This window comes from Cupressus sempervirens, chromosome 8, assembly GCF_028749045.1.
Source record: "Cupressus sempervirens isolate cs-2001-9-10 chromosome 8, ASM2874904v1, whole genome shotgun sequence".
NCBI lineage: Eukaryota > Viridiplantae > Streptophyta > Pinopsida > Cupressales > Cupressaceae > Cupressus > Cupressus sempervirens.
Genome location: NC_143125.1, coordinates 91,858,710 through 91,865,909, shown reverse-complemented (window position 1 = coordinate 91,865,909; position 7,200 = coordinate 91,858,710).

Below are 7,200 nucleotides of genomic sequence, written 5' to 3'. Positions count from 1 at the left end.
TATGAATTTTAGGGTACAAATATTCAAGGCTGATCCATTATCTATCATTACTCTTTTCACGGCAAAATTGGATACCATGATGGCTATGCGAAGTAGAAGGGTGTGATCTGGCTCGACCATGGGTATGTCGGTGGGTTTGAAAGATAAGGCACATGAGGATGAAAGGTGTCCAACAAGATTACAAAAATTAGTAGTGTTGATATCTGAAAGGAAATGGGATTCTATCAAAGCATTGTCAAGGATGCTTTTGTAAACAGGACTAGTGCAGAGAATGTCTAAAATGGAGATTTGGGTTGGCATGTTCCCAAGGTGTTCCAAGATATTTTATTGGATTTTTGATGGAGCTGATGGTGCTGGTGGAACTGGTGGGCCTATGATGTTAAATCACACTCTTTGAGTGGTGACTTCACACTCATTGTTTGGTCCTTGGATATTGATAACATTGACAGAAGGCTCTTTTTTAGATATACAACCAATGAGGCTACCATAGTCTATGTAGGATGAAGTATGGTCATTGTTCTTCCCATGCAATTGGTTTGGATGGCAGTTGTTGGTGTTGTTGATGTTGGTTTGGATAGGTGCTTTTCCAGGATTTTGGTTGTTGTGAGGAGAAAACACATTTTGATAGATTTGTACGCCTGCATTGGGAGAGGTTTGGGCACCAATGGTGATTTCTTTTCGATCAATGAGGTCTTGCACATAATCTTTTAGTTTCATACATCTGAGGGTAGTGTGACCTTTTACCCTATGAAATTTGCAGTACTCATTGCCTTTGTACCATGCAGCTTTGGATTGGCTTGGTCAATTTGCTGGGTAGAAGGAAATTTGATAAGGTTTTCCTTGACTAATTTTTCAAAAATGACATCCAATGGCTCACCAAGGGGTGTATAGTTTCCAAGTGCAAGTTGGAATCTGGGATTTTTCCTTATAGCTACATTGATAGCATTAGCTTGATTGCTAAATCCTTGGAAGTTGGGTCTTGGATTATGGTTTTGATAGCTTTAGTTACTCTAGTGTTGGTAGTTGATAGCTTGTTGTTTGTTTGGTTGATATGGTGGGTTGGACTGGTTTTGAGAAGGACCAACAATATTCACATATCTAGTGTCAGTGATGCCATCTGTTGTAATGTGCTTGTTTTTGTTCCAATACCTAGACTTGTCATTTGAATGTGTTTGATTTTGGTTGGCTTCCTTGTAAATCTTGACCACACCATCTTTAATGAGTCCTTGCTCAAGGATCATTCCTTTCTCTTTGATATCTTTGTAGGTCTGCAAACAGTTCATGTTCATGTAGTGAGCCAAGCTAAGATGGGCATTATCAATAAATATTTTCACCAAATGGCACTCTAGCAAGGTGCAAGATTTGCGGGTGGTAAGCGTTTGCCATCTTTGTAGATATTCAGGAAGGCTTTCTCCAACTTTTTGCTTAGTGTGGACAAGATCAACTACTGATAGCTCTGTTTCAACAAGATGGGCTTATTGGGATACAAATGCCTCAGACAATTCAGCAAAGTTTCTAATTGTGTCATATGGGATTCTATAAAACCATTCAAGAGCTGGTCCGGTGAAGCTTTTGGGAAAAAGGTGCAAGAGGAAGACATCATTGTATGCCACTTCTTGGCAGTGCATGTAAAATTCTTTGATATGTGTGACAGGGTCTCATTTTCCTCTGAATTTGTCAAACTTGGGTACCTCAAAGTGTTTGAGAAATGGTGTCATGGTAATGGCTTTGTCAAATGGGTAAGGACACACATTCTCAAACTTGAAGGTTTTTGGATCATTTCCTGCCTAGATTTTCTTCAAAGCTGTCTTCATGGCTTCCCATTCTGAACTAATGGTTGATGGCTAGGGTGCCTCTAATGTAAGAGTGCCCTGAGGTAGGTATGTGCTAGATGGGGAAATGGAATATGGATGGCTTTGTGGTATGGGCTAGTAGGGATTGCACATGGCTTGGGTGAATAAATGGTGGATGATGGGTTACTAAGGTGGAGGTGGCACAAATTGCTGCATGTGTTGCGAGGCTTGTTGCTAGTATGATATTTGGGATAGGGATTGAGGAACATAAGCTAGCTATGGGGTAAATAGATTTCTTTGTGGAGGTAAGGTATAAGATGGTTGTGAAGCTTGGGGGAAGGATCAAGGAGCTTGTGGAATTGGACTTTGGATTTGAGGAGTTTGACCAATATATGTGGGTTGTGCCCCTATTTGGGAAGGTATCTACATGGCAAAGGAGGCCAAGTAATTGGTGGTTGGTGGTGGTGGATTTCCTCCTAGAAGTGGCATAGAAAAATAGTTGGTGATAGGAGGTAATGGATTAGTTGGTGGTGGAGGTGGTGGTGGGAATTGAAAGCTTGGGAAAGGAACTGATGGGGTTTGATAGCTTTGTGGCTAGATTTGAAAGCTTGGTAGAGTGGTGGAAGGAGCTTGGGTCACTTTAGAGCTTGGTAGAACATTTGTAGTAGCTTGTGGGGTTTGATAGCTTTATGGAGTGAGGGCAGTAGCTTGTGGATTTGTGGCTAATGGTACTAAGCTCCAAGGACCTAGTGGAAATGATGGAATTGTGCTCTAAGCTAAGGTAAACAAGCTAGGGGTGTTAAAAGGTTGATTACTTGGCCCCATGGGTGGCATCCCACTTGTATATTGTTGTGGTTGGCCAAAGATGCTAGCATTTATTTGGGAGATGGGTGGATTTGGAAGGCTGGGTTGGAGAGCAGCAGAAGCAATAGTGAAGGGAGTAAATGGTGAGGTCTTTTGGGTGAAGGGGGTTTGGGATGGAGTGGTATGGACCAATGGTGGAGTGGTGGTGGCTGGATTAGCTTGCGGAATGGTGATTTCAACTTGGGTGGAGGATGGTATGTTTGGGTCTATTGGATCATATGGACTGGCTTGAGGCTCTTCTTTTGGTGCATATTGAGGATAATTCAAATCATAAGAGCCTATGGGTGGTGGGAGTTGCTCAAACAAGGGATGAGATGGATCTAAAAGGGAGGAGGTCTTCCAAAGTTAAAGGCTCTGATGTTGTCCCTTTGAAAGTTAGCCATGATTGTTTCTTTGTTCTTGTCTATAATGGCATTCACCAATACTACATTTCTTGGTTGGTTCATGAAAGCTTCAATGTTAGTAGGTGATGGTATAGCTTTCTCTGGGTTGAATGATGGTTGGGTACTCAAGGGGAGCAAAGCTATTTGATCCAAATGATAGGGCTCCATTGTTTCCTTCTCCTTCTTTCCTAAGCGAGTGACAAGTGGCATGAAAATGAAAAATGTTCCTAGGGATGAAATGCAACAATGCTGATGGATGCAAAAGGGGAAGGCTTTTCTATGCAAGTGATTTCCTAGGTTGAGGCAAAGCTATATGAAAAAACCTAAGGATGATTGGGTTGGGAATTCTAACTTCAAAGATATGTTGCCAAAGCATGAAAGGTTTTCTTTCCAATGCGCAAGCTTGGTGGTGATTGTGTCAACTTAAGGATAGACTGATGATCCTTTAGGAAGAACATGAGATTGACCACTTGTGGATCCCAACCTTTAGCTCAAGGTGATGAGGGATAAAAAGTGACAAAGCTAGATTACCTTAGACAAAGCTCTATCAAAGGGATAACCTTAGTGAGATTGGTGGATTTGCAAGATGTTAGGAATGGAAAACTTTTGGCAAGGTGACAACAATTTTGAAGGCTTGGATGTGAAGTTTTTGGATTTCTAGCTAGATGGTTTGGCTCTAAATGAGATGGATGAGCTAAAATGCTTAAGGGGAGGACTAAAGATGGCTAGCTTTCCTAAAAAGATGACTCTAAAGTGAAGCTTATGAAAGAAGATGTGGTGAAACAAGGGGGTCTAATAATTGAAATCGTGCCTAGTTGGTAATGCATAAGTAGGGTTAACTCTTGGATGTTGGTTAAGTTGGATAGTGTGATCTAACCAAGCATCTTGAAGGGCTTCATCAGTAGCTTTTTCCTCTGCTTTGTGAATTTTGGAAATTCGAGGGCTTGGTGTTATTTCCTTTCTCTTGGCTGAAAGTTCTTAGTATGCCTGAGATGGCTTGAGTTTGGCTTTGTGAAACTTCTATTTGGGTTTGGGTTGTTCTGACATAAATTCTTGAATCTGCTTGGCTTTGAGAGATCTCAGTTGTTTTGCTTCAACTTGTTCAACTTTTGAAATAGGCAGTGACTATGCTAAGTATGCCCTAAGCTAGGATTGACCAAGTTTGACAAACATTCATTCAACAAATAAAGAATCAAGCAATAGATAGGAACAACCAGATAGAAGTTTTTGATTCTCAGAATGTGATACTTGTGCCAAGGAGTGTGTATGTTTAACAAATGTTTCAATCAGTCACTTCAAACACATTAACACCCTAGATGGTTGTCTACAAGGTTGACAGTTAGTTTAGTTAGGGATTCCTTGATATACCCAAGGTATGAGAGGCCCAAGTCCATAGATGAAACCAAAAAGATGTCACATAGCTGAGAGGAGCAGTAACCCACTTCTCCTCTTTCACTTCTCAAGGGTATAAAGTTCCTTGAGGCTTAGCTTGAGTGACAAAATCTTCATTTCAAGAGAGGTGTCTTTGGATTCACCTCCCAATTTTTATACTCCACTAGAACACTGGAGTTGAGGTCATCCAAGGGGTGATGAAATCCCTAAGCAGGCCTCCTAAAAAGGGAAACAAGGTTTTGGATCCTAATCTTAAGCACCCAAGATGGCTTTGAAAGATGAAAAGGGGAGAGAAGACTTGGATGACCTTGGGCTAAAAACACCTTTTTTCTTTTTCCAATTGATGCTTAAGTTTGCTGATCTAGACTTTGAAAACACACATGTTTAGGATGCAATGTTCAATTCCAACTTTGAAATGTACCAACAAAGCAAAATCGATCGAAGAATGCAAACAAGAAGAAGAGTTAGGGTCAACAAGAAAGTAAACCCACACGCTCAGAGGCCCTCCAAGTCAAGTATTGATTAATTTCCTTTAAGGCATTCAAGAGTTGGTGTGATTTTTTTATTTTAAACCCAAAACAAAGATGTGTGAAATTTGATTTCAAGCTCACGCTCGAAGGCCCTCCATGTCAAGATTTATTCAAATTTTAATACCCAAATGAAGTGTTAGTGAGCCTAATGTGCATTTAAAGAATTTTCTAAGTTAGAAAAACTAATAAAAACACAAGTAAGTGAAGTTTAATCTTTGTGGAGCATTTGACACCCTCTTAGGTGGACCTATCTCCATATATGGTGCTGAGATTGCAACCAATGGTTAAATTGATGGGTGATTAAAGAGAGTAAGTCCAACTACAAACTCACTTGGAAGATCTTTATTTGGTTTTTATAATTTAGAAAGTTTCTAGAATGTAGATTCTTTTTATGCCCCAAAAGATGATTATTTCATCTATGGCATTCAAGATTGGATATTTTGTTTTAATCCTACATTCCAAGAAAATTTTGATTTTAATCCATGGCACTAAAGAGTGATTTTAGCAACATGCATTCAAAGATGAGTGTTTAAACATTCAAGTTCTTTCCTTTGAGAATTTAAGATTGAGATTTTGTGTGTTGTTTTAAGAACTTTGAAGTGCTTTGTTTTAATCTTAGATCATTCAAGATTGTTTTGGACTCAAAAGTGAAAATGACTCTTTGGACTTTGTTTTTCATTCAAGATTTTGTGTTCTAGTTTGCATATTTTAAGCCCAAAAATGATATTCCTAGATTGTTTTGATGCATGAAAAATCTAAGAAACATTCAAAATTTTGCAACAAGACATTTGTTTGGAAAAAATAACAAAGCTTTTAGGACAATTTTGGCAACCATTTAGGACTCTTAGTTTTCATGAGATTTTTAAAAGAACTTTAAAATATTTGCAAGTGAGGTTCATTTTGTCCTTGATTGATTTTAGTGTGCACTTAGTATTGATTTTGAACCTTAATTTAGATTTAGATTTTAGTATTGATTGTGAACTTTAATTTAGATTTTAGTGTGCACTTAGTATTGATTTTGAACCTTTTCAAATGGAAATTTGAAGTTCTTTTTAAATTCCCAAAAATGAAGTGTTCCTAAATTTGAATGAAAGCATCTAAAACCTTGATGTTGCAAGGATAAAAATGATTGGATTGGTTTAGTTTCACTTGTTAAAAGATTTCTTTTTTTTTTTTTGGCAAATTTTTAGTTTTTAATGGATTTAAGTATGATTTGGGGGTTCATTTTAAGCACTAAAAAGAAGTGTGTATGATTTTGCTTCCTTAAAAAAAAAATGGCCAAGATCTCCCACAAGAAGAAGAAGAAGTAGATGGAATAAGAAGAATATAGACAAGAAGGGGAAGAAGAAATCCAAGTGCTTTGTCCACCTATAAGCTTGAAAAATCTGCAAACACTATGAGATAGACTATGAGTTCCTTTGTCTTCTTCATGCTCATATGGACATACAAAACCAATTTATACAATCCTACCAATAATAAAAACAAGCAAAATTAGCCAAAATTAGCAAATGACATACAAAACTTGACTAAAAAAGCTAATGAACATGACCCATGTAGGGTCCCACCAGGCATGCCAAAATGTATATGCTACTTTAGTATCTTAGAAACACTAAATTAAAATAATCAAAAAGCATTTGCATACTAATTTAACATAACTTCATCAGAGACAAAGTGAAGTCCTCAAATGAGAATATGAGCCATGGATAGGCTCTGTCAATGAGGATGATCACTTGATGTAGAGGTGTGTCTAATAACTAAGATGGCTTGATTATGTATGTATGCTCAAATGCTCAAATGGGCTTCAATGGAGGATTTTTGATAGATTTTGGTGAATGGATTTGATGTAAAAATGGCTTCTCAAAATGACATTATGGCTTTACTTTCTAGATTGTGTTAAAATAGCTTGGGAGAGGATTTTTTAAATAGGCAAAAGGATTGAGGGATCAAGGGCTAGGATGCAAGGATGGGAGAAATATTATGGAAGGTTTATATTGAATGAGAGGAGAGCACATGGATTGTGCTTCTTTACAGCCAATCAGAGAGTGACACATGTCACAGGGTCATTGGTTAGAGCAAGAGGGGTTGAAGGGTCAATAAAGGAGGCTCAAAGCTCATAAAGACCCTCAAAATGGCTTGTAAGAGAAATGAATGGGCTTGTAAGAGTCATTTATGGCTTTGTAAGCTTTATAAAGTTTTATGGTTGGGATATTTGTGAGAGAGGTTAGATATTTGACTCAG